This window comes from Thermobia domestica, chromosome 18 (genome assembly GCF_964235325.1).
Source record: "Thermobia domestica chromosome 18, izTheDome1.hap1.1, whole genome shotgun sequence".
Classification (NCBI taxonomy): domain Eukaryota; kingdom Metazoa; phylum Arthropoda; class Insecta; order Zygentoma; family Lepismatidae; genus Thermobia; species Thermobia domestica.
The window spans coordinates 41,328,933-41,344,973 of record NC_137471.1 but is presented as its reverse complement, the minus strand read 5'-3'; the positions used below and the strand labels follow the sequence as shown (position 1 = coordinate 41,344,973).

Genomic DNA, 16,041 nt, shown 5'->3' with positions numbered 1-16,041 from the left:
AATGAAGAAACCATTACGCGGGAATCACCACGTCACAAGAGAAGTCATCATGCTTGCCGTATGACGATCCGTATGGGACATCGGAGCTCCTTCGTGGCTAAGCGGTTAGTGTACGCGCCTGTGGCGTGGGAGACCTGGGTTCGTTTCCCGGCGAGAGCTCATGTGGTTCGGATTCCACGTTAATCGGTAGGTTCACGTCTCATATAGCCTCGCTGCTGAAGGGGACGTTAAACTCATAATCAACTTAACCCGTGTGGGACATCAACCAGAGATTGACAGTGTACGACGCCTTCCGCACGTGCAGCAGAGGATAACAGACACGGAAGGTGATTTTGTAGAAGAAACGTAACAAGTATTCTTCTATGCATAAAGCCAGGTACGAATTATAACATTGTTAGCATTACTTTTTATGCAGTTCTTGTACAAAAGTATTCAACTTAAGAGGTTTCACAGTATTTAAAAATCGTAAAATAGTGGATGATAAATCAATGAAAACTTATGATTTCTTCATCGTTGTTTTCCAGTAAAATAATAATCACAATCAAATGTAAATAATCTGTATATTTTTTTTTACCAACCAAAACATTTAAGCCATTTACTACAAATTTCTACATCAAGTTTTTTTTAAAAACATATGTGACTTAATATTAAATTATATTCTACTCTACCATATTGACTTTTACTCCACAAATTTTGATCATCCTTATACGTTTGTAAATGGCCTGCTTCAATTGAATATTAACTCAAATCACCTAATTAAAAATAATCCGAACGAATAAATTCATAATTTCCAATTTTAAATCTAAATTTATGTTATCTTGAATTTCTCGATGACAGTTATCCTTTGAAGATGTGCCGTTGCGCTTAAAATAGAATGTTAAAGTTGTCATTACGTTGGTTGTCATTACGTTCATCTATTGTTTTTATTATATTCTTGACGAATGATCGACGAAGTTTGCTGAGGTATCATCCCTGGAAAAGTGAAAACACTCATTATTTCCAATAAATAAAATTTTATATTATTGGGTATTAAAAATTACGGTTTATATATATCTATATATCACCTCCCGGTTTTTCCCCCTTCCTCTCTCTCTCTCTCTCGCTATCTCTCTCATATATATTATGGTGTAAAATATAGAAGTAAAATGGGAGAAAATAGAACAGACGACTAGTTTTCGATACCTGAGTACCGTAGTATTATTACTGATAATGTGAAGTGCGAACGTGAAATAAAAGAAAATATAATAATTCCAAAAGAAGCCTTTACGAGGAGGAAAAGTCTATTTTGTGGGACCTTCAATGAAGGGTTGAGACTGCATGGACATTATGCAAAAGTGACGAAAAATGTCTGGAAGCTTTCGAAACTTGGATGTGGTGAAAAATGGAGAGAATTAGCGAGTTAAGTGGAATAGAATAATAAAGTATTAAAAATGGTGGGGGAGAAAAGAACAATTTTAGATATCATTGAAAAGAGGAACAGATACTGGTTGGAACATTGGCTAAGAAGAAACTATCATGAGGGACGTGCTTGAGGGTGTGGTGACAGGAAAAAGAGGGAGGTTGTGAAGGAGGTTTCAATTATTGGACGGTATCAAAACAGAAAAAAATGTACGTGAAGACGAAGAGTTTAGCTGAAGACCATGCAGCATGGAGATCCCTCAGTTCCGGAAAGTGTTCTAGAGAGTCGTGTCACTGCCAAAGACTATAGGACCATTCTGGAGGACCATTTACATCCTATGGCTTGAACACTCTTCCCGGACGACGGTGCAGTATTCCAGGACAATAAATGCCTATTCAAGCTGCTAAACTTGTCACACAGTGGTTCGATGAGCATGACAGTGAGGTTGAACATCTGCCATGGTCCGCTCAATCACCGGATCTCAACATTATTGAGTCAGTATGAAGTTTGTTAAAGGCTCGAGTGAGAAAATGTTTTCCTCTACCACGTGAACGTGCTAAATTTATCACTGCTTCAAGAGAAATGGCTAAAAAATTCTGCTCCAAATGGTGCAGGACTTCTACCGATGCTTCCCAAGTCGTGTTACTGCTATAGAGCCAAAGGTACCCCAATACTTTATTAAATACAAATTATGGCCTTCTACCAGGGGTTTCAGTTTCCATGTCCACTACTATAATGTGTATGTTGGCATTAATTAATGTTGTCAAATCGATTATTGCAATGATTATCAAGATTTGAAACAGTTAAATAAAATAAATAAATAAATAAAAAAACTATTTTGAACTTATAGACTTCTGCCAGAAAGATGACGATATTACTCATGATTTGAGACCGTAACATTACAACAAGTAAACTTAAATTTAAAGTCAGAATAGGCAACTTATGAAGTTGATTTTACTGCCAATAATGTATTCACTACTAAGCAAACACATATCCACTTTTTACTCTTAACGAGGAACTGGGCCTGTAACATTTTTACTCCAGTCAATTCATTCGTTATAATAACTAGTAGAGAAGAAAATCCATGTTTGGTAGATCAACGTGAGATTAGGTTAGGCTTAGTTATGTTATAATAGTGAAGTAACTGACAAGTAAGTGTACAAGGGGTGAAATCATTGAATGAATGAAAATCCAAATGTTTGTATCTGGGATTTTCTCTATTCCGGAAATTTGGAACTAAAATTTATATCGAAAGCTAAAGAATTATATTCATATCCAGCAGATTACTTAAACCATTCTTGTAAACATTTTTACTAAATTATAAACCAAATTGCATGTAGGGTGCTGTTGACAGTAACTAATAGTAATCGGAATGAAAGATGATAATAATTATCAATTATATTTTGTTAAGTTTATCCCTTACTTAGAATGTCGTTCGAAATTAACAATGATGTACGCAAACTACTTTTTCAGTCTTTCTTATAATGTTACTGAAAAACTCAATGCAATTAATGTACAAATCATGTATGGCAACATAGGAATAAATATTTACCATTCTGAAACACAATGTTTGTATACTTTTACATTCATAATAGAATCTACTGTGTCATACACCCACTTTACACTCTAAACGAAGAACTTGAATTTTTCTTGCAAGCTTACCTGCTACGATACACGTCTACAATTAGTACTTTAACATACTTCGAACTAGAATCTACAAAACTTTACATTAGACAACGTAACTATTATCTAAATTAATATAAGTACATGTGAGGAAAAGCTATTTGCAATTAAATAGACCTACGTTCAGAAAATCTTAACGTTAAACCAAACCTAATGATTTCTGATATGGAATAACCGAACATACGCGAACTATTCATCATATTTCTTTCGACAATACAGTATTGTCAATTAAATTAAAGATTTCTCTATTGAGTACAATAACAATATAATTTTATACGGTAATCATTCACATATACACGGTGGACAATTTATCTTGATCATCCGCTTTAATGGACAAACCAAAAGAGAGAGAAAAGCTAAACTTTACACGAAGCAACTATAAGGAGGGGGCATCTTTATATGTATTAAACAGAAAGATTCAACAAACAGTGTTGCAGTGTTGCCAACCCAACATAAAATCATATTTTTCCAACTGTATTTCATTACGTCCTGTTATTACATTTCAAATCAACATGTCAAACGTAAACATAAAATACCATCTTCATTATTCAGTGTTGCAAATTAACAATGTTATAGTATCACAAACATCCAAAGTTCGGATGCCTCTAACGCACATGCACAACGGAGATGCACAGAGAAATTCACATCGAAAGCATTTTAGTGTTGGATATCATAGTCATGGTATGACTCGTTTCGAATGAATAGAAACGAAGTTACCAGGGCTTGAAAATTTTAATGTTTTTGACCCGGTTTATTTCGAAAAAATGCTGAGATAAGTGTCATATCTAGTTACTTGTATGGTTTGTAATTGATGTGTAAATTATTTTGCCGCGTACAGCACTTCGATACCTCAAACCGTTCTGGAGATATGATAAACATTGCTGAAGTTTGCAACATTGATTAAATCATGTAATTGCAAGAACTTGTAAATACAGCTACTAAAAGCTTTTCCTGTAATGCTATAGAAGAGAAGAGAAACAACAATCATTTTAAATATTTTCCACAAATACGCCATTTTCAGCAGTGTTGCGAACTTTATCAATCTTTATCATATCTCCAGAACGGTTTGAGATATCAAAGTGCTGTAAACGGCAAAGTAATTTACACATCAATTACAAGCCATACAAGTAACTAGATATGACACTTATCTCAGCATTTTCTTTTCGAAATAAACCCTTTCAAAAACATTAAAATTTTCAAGCCCTGATAACTTCGTTCCTATTCATTCGAAAGAAGTAATACGATAACCATGGTATCCAACACTAAAGTACTTTCGATGTGCATTATCCTGTGCATCTCCGTTTTGCTGTATGTGCGTTAGAGGCTTCCAAACTTTGGATGTTTGTGATACTATAACATCCCTAGTCTGCAATATTGAATAATAAAGGTGGTATTTTAAGTTTATGTTTGACTTGTTGATTTGAAATATGTTATAACAGGACGTAATGCCGTTTGAAAAAGTATAACTTTATATTGAGTTACAACACTGTTTGTGGGGTCTTTCTGTTTAATACATACAAAGATGACCCCTCCTTATATTGCCTCATGCAAAGTTTAGCTTTTCTCTCTCTTTCGGTTTTGTCCGTTATAGCGGATGGTCGAGATAAATTGTCCACTCTTATACACTTATAACAATAATTATTCTGCTAACAAATGTTGATGTCTCAAAAGAATAATACTTTTGGATGGTATATAAGCGTGCTTTCAAATAATTCACCACCGAGCCAAGCCACGATAGTGAGAACATACTGAATAACCTTTCCGTTTTATGCTTTGCCGAATAATTTTGAGGGAACTCGAATGAGTATTTTCCTAACTTTAGCTACATGTAATTTGGGGCACTGATTTTAGTTTCAAGATACCATTTATATGACATAAGAAGTTCGGAAATTTGATTTTTTTTCGATTTATACTCCACAGTTCTTATGGAGTCCGGTTCACATATACACTAAGGTTCGTCTACCAGCATCATAGCACGATCAATTGTTTTTATATCAGAAAAAAATAAAGAAATTCCTCATGATGAGTTCGATAGGTTTAGAGACCTCTGTAACAAGGATCTGCTTTCAATTTTGCATACATCTAGTATATCTTTCAAGGTCTCGTTGTGGTCAAGCTGATTTGTTAACTTACGCGAAGTTTGCTGTAAATTAGAAATAGCGTCTCCCTACAAATCACGAAACCACTCTAGAAGTACGAAAAGTAAATATTGTAAACGTTCTTCCGCATGACCGATATTTGTTTCTCTGATGCGACTGAATCGCGCTCCATGATCACTCATAAATATTAAATACTCTATCATTTAAATTCCCAGAGCTTAACAAATCCTTCTGGAGGGACTCATAGTCTTCGTCTTCCAATTTTGCAGTATTATGAAGATTGTGAGTTAAAGTAATGTACCAAACAATGTAAAATATAGATTGGAACTGAAGCATAACAGTAATTTCCTGTGTAACTGTTGATCAAGTTACTTGTTTTTCGAGGGCCAACGTAAAATTGAGTCTCGTTATGTGTAAATTTTAATACAGCTAGCTAATGTTACGTACGTTTGAACATAGTAACTACATGGTTGTTTTGGAAAACTCTCTCTATGATAGTTAAATTGTGTAATACTTACCACATAACTTCACTGTAACCTTGGTTGCTATATGTAGTTCTTCCATAACAGCAACCATATTAGAAGTATCCCCATTTTTATTAAATCCAAGCATCTCACTGGCTTGCAAATTAGTTTGGCAAGGAAAAATAAAGTATTTCCAGCATTCGTAGACACAAATTTAATCCAGAAAGTGAACCGATTCCAAGGATCAGCAGAACTATTTTTTTTGTCTTTTTTTTATTAGATTTTTCTGAGTTAGATGTTAAGTTTTCACACCTTTCTTCTACTTCACGTTCAAAGGAACAAAAAGCATGATAATCTTCTTATCTCATGTTAGATCTTCTTCAGTAATCAGAAAAAATGTAACAACTCTTCCTGAACCTGAAAAAAAAACATATAGGAAGAACAATCATGGCACAAAAACCATTTATCATATAGAGTATGTCTATGTACAATATTATACAATTGTTTTTTTTTTTTTAAAGTTTCTTAGAAAATGTTATTAGCATGCTATAAATCTATGTTTCATATACTATAAACATATGAGGATAACAACTTTAAAAAGCGAGTTTTTTTCACAGTGTGAAACTACGGTAAACTTTCAAACTATGGAAATTTAATACCCAAACATGAAGTACTGTCCGCGCACCACGAGAAAAGCTGTGACGTAATTGTATCACATGTGTCTGCGCTGTCTATTTCACTGCCACATGGGAGGCCGTTTCATTCGGTAAAAAAGATATCGTGTGATGAACATACTTTACTCAAAAATAGATTCAGGGTTGCCACGATATGAGCAGTTTGTTCAGATTTGGACAAAAAGAAAACATACTGATCGCAAATATTGTTCCACTTTACCTAGAACCACTGAATACAGTTTGGCGAGACATTCACTGATACATATCTTACAAAAGAAGTCAACTTGAAAAATTACTACTTTTGCAGTTTCTTTTTTCTTTTTCTTTCTTTCTCTCTTTTTTTTTTAAAAAAAAACTCAATTCTAGGGGACAGGGGGTATTTTTACATTCGAGGAAAAACTGATAAAGTTACACATGTTGATTTCTAGTCTCTAATAAATTCCTGGAGGGGGGATAGGAAACACCATCTCGAGTAATTCTCCGAATCAACTCCTGAAAGAAACAGTACTTTACCCCTATGCTAAACAGACTTGTTTTGCTATTTTGATTTTTGTTTTCCTTTTTGCTTTACTTTGTTTTATAAAAAAAAGAAGAAATAAGAAGAAAAAAGAAAAAAGTCAACAATGAATGGTCATGTGTCCCCCTCCTCTAGGTTTTGGAATACCTGCACACAATTTTCATTTTCTGCGTTTTTTCGACGGTTTTGGGTATACATTCGGCACAGCCTTACTCGGTCACTGCATGGTATATGTATTATGCATAGCGAGTAAACAAGACATTTCCGCACCGAGTGACTATAGCCACGATGATTAGCGACCGACAATTAGTCAGGGTATCAATTTTCATAAATATCTAACTGTCACGGTTCGCATACGTTCCTTGTTATATGTTTTCCTCACACGCTTTTTGTATAACAGAATAGTGAAATAGTATCATGAAAATAGTTTAACATCGGGGTAGCCACAGCCGGGTCGGGGTCATAACCTTGTTCTGATATATAACTTAACGTAAAACAAAATGGGGTCGGAGTCAGAATGTAATACGGTTGTAACACTGGATGAGAGCTACATTTATCTCAAATGTAATGATAACATTCGGGCAATAACCTACAATAACATCCCTGACAAGGAATTACCGAATTTTATCGCTAGTGCCGAAGAAATTCCCGCAAGGATTCAAGTTTGTCGCTTGATAGGGTTTTGGGGAATTAGATATGAACAGTTAACAAAGACGTAAGGATGAATGAGTAATTGGTACTTCGAGGAATTCATCATGACCTTAATTTACCACATTTCTCGTTTGTTCGGATCAACTAGAACTAGGTGCGAGTTTATATGAATAAAGCGTCCAGCCATACCACTAGATCAGCTCTCTGGTTTTATCATGATGTAGAGCAGAAAACGAGAATCCATGTTATTTCCTGTCTTAGCATTTTTGTAAAACGCCCTGGTACCAGGTCAATACCCATATGGGTTTTAGACTGTTAAAATGACTATGACATCACCACCCTACGTTCCTTCTCTAGCTTGTAGAAATAAGATAGAATTCCGTGTGACTGGGCTCGAACTTCGCTGCAGTAGAAATTGCGATGTCGGGCAATAGTCTGCATTTCCCGTATTCCGACAGAATATAACAGCTGGTGGTGGCCGTCTTTTAATAGATCAGATACACTCTGAATATCGGTCGGTTATAACCCAATCAGTCCTCTGCGTTAGGCAATTGTAATTGAACGATAGCTTGCAGTGAGACAGTCCAGAGGTTGGTGCATGCTTCTAACCACACTTCAATTCCTTGACGCATATAGTCACACTCGTTAAGGAGTCTGTTTCTGTGGACACAACTTCACGAGGCCTCCACTTTCGTTTTACCCTGCCCCTCGGAATACACCCAAGGTTAGATAGTCTGGTACAGGTTGGTATGTATTTCTCGTACCTGTGAGCATACTGCAGAAAGAGTTCGGAGGTAGCTAATAAAATAACTTTAATTTCTGAAAAAAAAAAAAGAGCAGCGGCCCTTAGCTTTACATGTAATAAGATGTGTGTGAACATAAGTCAACAATAATAAAATTGTGGAGAGTATAATGCACTAGTATAGAACTTCCATGAAGAAATTGAGTGACAGTAACAATCAACGTATTATACCTAGGTAGAAGTACAAGAAAATAAATTAGTTCTGAAAAATTGCAAACCTCTCATTACAACACACAGAACAGTCCATTGCTAGATAGAGTCGTCCATAGAAATATCTCAAAGTTCATGGAATTGTGTTTAGTCGTTCAATGTGAATAACCAGTAAAATGAAGCCAAGCCAAATTAGTGTATATTTGGGGACCACATTCTATTAGTCGACTGACAAGTCATGCGAATTAGCACGCGGTGGTCTGTGTCGAATATTTGTATTGTTTAATGATTGAAGCCAGTGGACTATAGCGAACTGATAAGTAGACTGCCAGTCATTTATGGCATGAAAAGTAGCTCTCAAAAGTAAAATGTTGGCCATTCCTTGCCTATCTGAGTGCGGGCAAAGCAATTCGTTATTAATAATTTATTTAAATTGATCTTTGATTACAAACTGTTAATAGTGAGAAAGCTGAGAATTGAAACACAGCGAGTACGTGCACAGAAAAATTTGTACATCAGCAAAGAATAGAGGCAAGCCCGTACGTAAGGAACGTTTGTGCCTGAAATTTAAAGTTGTTTGTTTACATTGTCACAGAAACAGGTCTCGCAGTGAGGTATGTAATATATGCCGTAAAGAATTACACCTATTTCTCTAAGTTTCTTTAAAATCATCGAAAGATTAGATATGACATATAATAATATTATATGTCATACCTTTAAGCATGTCTTTATCTGTAATAAAAGATCACATTGACTGTGTATGATTGTGCAAGTGACATCATCCTATATTCTCTTTTAAAAATCAGGCTTCCTTAATGGAAGGAGAACATATCCTTCTGTTCCATTAAATCTGAAACTCTCAGCATTTTATATCCATGAGAAACGTACTTTTGTCAATCAGTGATACAAACTTAAAAGGGAACCTATCACTGTATAGTTCCCAACTACATCACAATCTGAAGGGAAGTAAATCACAAGTCATTAGCATGTGGGAACCAAGAAAGCATCCCCGCATTATTTGGACCTATAAAAGGAATCGTAACACCCTATTCGACATCAGACCAAGATCAGTGGATGAACAGTCAACTACTAGCAGTCATCAGTGAGTCATCGAACTGTCAGTCAACAGAAGTCCTTAAGAGGCTCCATCACGGCGAAATTAAAATACCGCTAATTTTACAGTAATTCTGTGATATCTTCAAATAGATAAAAGATAATCAAAAAGTGGAACAAGACCTCCCTAGACAATATTATTATTCATGAAATACCGTTATCACAACTCACTTATTTACTTTCGATTTCCAGCCATTTAGAAACCTGGCATTTATTTTCGCGTTTCTACATGGCTGCAAACGGAAAGCTACTAGGTGACTCGTGATAACGGTATCTCATGTAAAATAATATTGTCTAGGGTGCTCTTGTTCCACATTTCGATTATCTTTTGTCTATTTGAAGATAGCACAGAATTACTGTAAAATTAGCGCTATTTTAATTTCGCAGTGATAAGGCCTCTTAACGCAGGGATGCAAATAAGCAACAACATTTTACTAGCCCAAGGAAAAAAGCTACTAGCTGATATCCCACAATAGAAATCATTTACTTACTTTCGATATTATATTGAATACTCGCCCGCACCAATAAAGCACTCGCCCCGGGCTAGTGGTTATTTGCATCCCTGCCTTAACGTATATTCAACTAAATTCCATCACACTGCTAGAACTTGAGCTAGTATTTGTGTCATTGAATTTAATTTCACCAGGTTTATAGCACGGCCAACAAGAGATGGTCTCTGACGTTTCTTACCACATGCGGTGGGACATTGCAGCCCCTACTTTGATAACAGTGTTACCATCCACGATCACGCTGTCTTATACCATTAATTAAACTGTCACTACAGTTGCACCGAAATAAACCTTGACACGCGAGTAGTGGAAATGTTACTACGAGCTGTCAGAGACGTTCTCTTACTGGATGCACTATAGTAGTTCTGATGTATGTATCTAACATCAAATGATCAAATGCCTAATGAACTTTGGGACGTTGGTTGATGCAACAGTGTTCAAAAATATTACCATTTTAAATAGCTATTAGTGTTGTTGACAGGTAATGTACAGTGACCCTACGTGTAAGTTCTGGCTATTTCTTTTGCCATTCAGATTTAATTTGGTAGCTATATTTTTAGATTATTTTTTTAAATTCTCGTTCCTCTACTACTTTTATACCTCAATTCTACTCTAGTTGTCATATTTGCTTAAAATATGTCTCGTTCTTTTATTTATTTCCAAAAGCCTTAAAATTTACTCTATCGATCTTATTTATGTTGAAATTTATTAATGTCTTGTGCCTACCTAACTGAATACTAACCTGTACGTAATCATGAGGATCCTGAGCAGCGACGTATTCTCGGACAATACAAATTATCAGGCCACAAAAATAGAAATGTCTTTATTCAACGGAAAGTGTTTGTCTCAGATTTGATGTTGCTTTTTGTGTTTGTACAAGTTTTGTCATCAATTCCTTCCTACGTAGTAAACAGATTTAATCTGTACTTCGTAATAACAGGAGTGATAACCTAGGAAGAAGATATGAAAAAAAAATAAGAGGATGAAAGAAAAACAAAAAGTGCTAGAAATACCACAAAATTCTACAACAGTTTTCTACAACAGTAAACGGGATTAACTTAAACACTTAAACTTGGATTCTAATAGTTAAAGAAGCGACTAGAGAAGGCTAACATTGTCAGAGTAAGGACACATTCTCGCTATGACAACAATTCACTTCCTTACAAACAAGGAGCTCCCTCGTGGATAAGCAGTTAGCGTACGCGCGTTTGACGTGTAAGACCCGCGTTCGATTCCCGGCGGGAGCTCATATGGTTCGGATTCCACGTTAATCAGTAGTTAAATAGGATTGACTTAAACTTCATTACATATATATGGCTATATATGGATTCTAATAGTTAAAGATGTGAGTAGGGAAGCTAAGCATTGTCAGAGCAAAGACACGTTCCTGCTATAACAACAAATTACTTCCTAATAAGTGATTTTAGTATTAAGTATCCATAAGGTGTAGTTCAGAAAGTTAGGATCAAATGGTAAAGTCTATCAGATTCTTTTAAACATCTAAACATGCCACATTTTTTTCTTATTTGCTGAGTATTTAATTTGATTGTCTATGAGAAATGGGTAGAAAGTATATGATATAGACCACTAACATAATTTTAACAGTAAAGGAGTTGGCTATAATGAGCCGTTTTGGAATATAGTTAGTCATCGACTTACGACTACCCTCACTTATGACCAGTTGAAAACATTAAGTTATCTTGTTTCTTACTAACAGCATATAAAAGGAAATTGGAATGACGCCTTCAAAGGCTATAAACACTGTCACTTAGCATAGTAAAAAAAAAAAAAAAAAAAAAAAAAAAAAATGGAGAAAATGAGCTAGAGAGAAGTTTGTTCATTATTAAAAAGTCTTAAACGACTTTGATCAAATGGTATGCTTATTAGAAATTAGTGATTCACGAAATTTAAAAAAAATTGGGAAATTGCAACTTTGCTTGGAATAGTGTTTATGAACCCGAAATTAAACCATATATTTCAATAAGGAAAGGTCTTTTTAAAACATTTTTTAAAAATTTAAATTTGTGATTGAAAATTTTCGTACTTTAAGTGAGCGTATAGAAATTATCTTGATAACAATGGCGCCAAATTAACTTGATATATATGAGGGTTGGCCATCAAGTAAATTCTATATTCTGTTCACTGGTATTAAATCCTGCTTGTATGTATCTAAAAACTTATTTAACGTGTTGCGTTTAAGGTAAATAATATCGAAATTAAAATTTCTGGAATAAATCACGCGCTGAATGACATAAGGTATCTTACGTACGTTGAATGTAAACAAACATAGTAGATTATAGATTTCGCCTTTGGAAATGACACACTCGGGTACGAGCATTTCATTAGCATCAAGTTAGTACTTCCTTTTTTCTGTCAGATAATTTAGCCAATATTTCAATTCCATGTTACTGAAACTGAAAAGATGTAAATCCTTCACTACTTGTCTCCTGCAATTCGTCCTAACTCTGTGTACCTAGGTACTGAAATAAAATACTGAAGTTGGTATCGGAAGAGCTTATGAAGAATGCTGGGCAGCCACATGGTGCAAATTTCAGCCGGTGATGTGTAGTCAGTGTATCTGCATTCATGTTTCTTAGTATATATTCACGCAATGCTACAAAACATATATGCATAATGTATGTGCTTTTCTTTTTCGACATAGCAATTATTAACCCCATAATATTTTTTCTGGCTGTATCATTGTAATAGTGGAACGTTAAATTTAAAATTTCATTTATTTTTTTCTTTCGTATATAACGTTGAAACGGAGACAATTATTTCAGTACACACTTCTGTAACTTGAAGACGACATAGCAAGTGTATCTCATCATCATTGTATTATTGTTATGATTAATAATCCTAAAATGAATAATGAAGACTCCAAGGTACAGTAAGCAATACTAAAATTGAGCCATTTACTCTGAAATAATTTGAATAGATATTTCTATTGGTTGGTATCTACTTCTAACAGCAAGAAGACAGTGCAGTTCAATCTGACTGTATAACGTTTTCAGTGAAGTGAACAAATTAAAAGGATACCTTCTTGTTTGGAGGTGAGACCAGCTCTATCGCTAACACCTTTCGCTTTTACACTTGCTCGTTGTATGACACTTTGTCCTGACGTCAGTCGTTCGACTATAGTAGCAGATTCCTCAGCTTTCTGAAATAAAAAAAATAGGTAGAATGATCATCCATTATTTTCAGTTACTAAAAATATACCACACTGACTTGACACCTAGTCTTCCGTTCCAGGTGCTGCTATCGGCTGAAGGAATTCCACTCCCTTTCGCTTAAACTCTCTCGCTTAGCAACAACTGAACCCTTATTGGCTCAACGCATGGGTGTGTCGAGGGTGTGAGCTTTAGTTCGTATTTTTCCCACGGCTCAAGACATTTTGGCAGCACTATAGTACAATAAATGTCATTTATAATGAATCTTCCAATTGGAGTGTCTTCTAAAAGTTTGGTCAGTACTGAAGATAAATTTTGGATCAAATAGCGTATGGATATAAAACCTATCCATATTAAACATATTGAAAAACAATGCGTTTCCAAAATCAATATATTCGAAAATATCATAAAAGAAAACTGATGGTTACTCTTTTAATACTAATCTTCTATTGTATAAATCAATGTGCTAATTGATAAGACTTTCGTTTCGTTTTCAAACTGACATTTGATTTTATTTCCTGTAAGCTGATTGACAGTTTATGTAATAACTAATACAATACATTCCATTTTCATGTTACTTTCCTACGTATTGGTATTTGAATAGCAATTTTGTGTACTGAGTGAAGTTATTTTTAACATACTTTATTAAGTAATATCAATATACAAATAGAAACAAAATCGTCTACCACACTCTTGTTCTTTAAAACTTTAAGCTATGGACCTATGTCGATTGAAATAATCTTTAACAAAATATTTTATCTGTATTCTTCTATAGTTTGAATAGCAAAATAAGTTTTACTTAATCTACTTGTTATATCTTCTACATGCTTAGTCCATTGCAAATTTTCTCCTATATATGTTCCTAAATATTTTTCTGATTCTACGTCAGCGACACATCTGATTCTATGTGAGTGAAAATCAACATTATTAAGTATCTTATGTTTTAAATTGTACTGAAAGAGTGCGGCCAAGTTTAGACTTAATTTTATCTCCCCATAAATTTGCCCGAATCTGACTGCAATCGATAGCATTCGATGCGTAGAACACGCCTGTGAAGGAACCAGAGTGGTCAGACGCACCGCGCCTGAGGTATCGCGTTCCAAAAGTGTGGAGTGCCACGAGATGGCGCCAGCATCGAGGTTGAGATCGACGTGGCACTTTAGTATATGAAACTCAATCAGAAACATCATCATCATCGGAAGCATTTTCAATGCGAAGAGAAACGTTGGACAATCGATGACCGGGTACAACAAACTCATGGTTATGGTCGTAAGAAAAGTGTCAAATAATGGTGACCACCTGTGAACAACATCCTACTGTACGTGCTCCAGACTCGCACGTAGAATAGTAGGCAATGATTGTCCCTCTTCCTGCCTTCGCCTTGTCCTTCAGCACGAATATGTAGTGCTTGGTTCGATTGCGACATCTCGACTTCATTTTTGCCTTAACCAGGAGTGCTCCGGAACGGCGAAGTCGCTGAAATCAATCTGAACGCCAAGCCCGGCGCGCGCTTGTCTTTCATATTGGCCGATAAACAGGGGTAAAAGTGCGGGAGAACGCGGGGAACGTCGCTCCCCCACTTCCAGAAAAAATCTATGGCGTCTCTCGATTCCTAAAAAATTACAATGCGTAAGATAGGCACAGGGGATGGTGTGACGTCATGTATCTCCCTGTCTTTCCAGATCCATTTTTACCAATGCCGACACTGTCATGGGATGCTGTGTGCTTCACACTTTATAAAGAGTGTAATTTCTTTGCTATATACATATTTTGAGGTATTATAATAATATATACTATCATATTTTATGTAATTCGTGTCTTCTTTTTTATCGTTTTTAAAATGATATCACTTTTAGTAGTTCAGAGTATGATCTCCTAAAGACGTTGCTTTATTATTATTATTATTATTATTATTATTATTATTATTATTATTATTATTATTATTATTATTATTATTATTATTATTATTAAATAAAGGGTAGGTTACCTTTCTAGTGAACTAAAGAGACTTTCCTAAAAGTATATTAGGAAAACGATAAAATCTAAACCTCCTACTATCATTTAGAGGGAATTAATTAAAGAAGAGACTAATCCGAGAAGCACGTTCGACTTCGATATAAAAAATTCTCCGCAAATGGAATGTACTTACCCACCTAAAAGGAGTATTCAAAGAAAGGATTTCCCTCATGAAATATCAGCAGAAACGCCACTGTCATATTTAACAAGATATAAAATAATGAACGGATCTCATGCCATTGAAAATTTGCAGAATGAGAATATCTCGAAAAAGACAATGTCAAGAGAGACGTACTGGCCCAGTCTCTCTGCAGGTGGGAAATCGGGAAATTTCCCGGTGGGTCCTCGACGGTGAATTATTTGGTAGACCCTCCGCCTCGTGTCGTAAGTAGCGGTATATGCACAAAAAGGCCAAAATCAACACTCCTCGCATACGGAAGTAACGGAACACAATACGTCGAGTACAAGCAATACAGTCAGCTAATCCCAGACTAGCATTGCCAACCCATGATGTGAAAACAGCCTTTCACATTTTTCGTAATTCAACCCTTGAAAGGCTCCTGATTTCTGCTTTATAATTTTGCTAGTATTAAAGTATTCAGCTAAATTGAAATCTCAAATGACTCCATAACTCTATACTAAATAATAATTTACATTTTACAGCACCGTTGTTTTCCATGTAGAAAATATACTGATTCGGATTAAGATCATTGGGGGCCTGAAGCGGGGAAATACAAAAGAGATTAAAAACTTGTGCAGATGATTGTATATACAGTTGCAAGAGAAGAATGGGG

At 35.2% G+C, this 16,041-nt stretch overlaps 1 long non-coding RNA gene across 2 annotated transcripts in view; it reads right to left on the bottom strand.

Moving 5' to 3' along the window:
* Positions 1 to 629: 629 nt before the first annotated feature.
* The window catches only part of LOC145676009 (uncharacterized), a 65,863-nt gene continuing 50,451 nt past the window's right edge, over positions 630 to 16,041 (bottom strand). For both annotated transcript variants that reach the window (XR_014129261.1, XR_014129260.1), the window contains 4 exons: positions 13,101 to 13,221; positions 10,804 to 11,011; positions 5,700 to 6,062; positions 630 to 972 (listed from right to left, as the gene is read on the bottom strand). This is a non-coding gene — a long non-coding RNA (uncharacterized LOC145676009). The remainder of the gene's footprint in view (positions 973 to 5,699; positions 6,063 to 10,803; positions 11,012 to 13,100; positions 13,222 to 16,041) is intronic.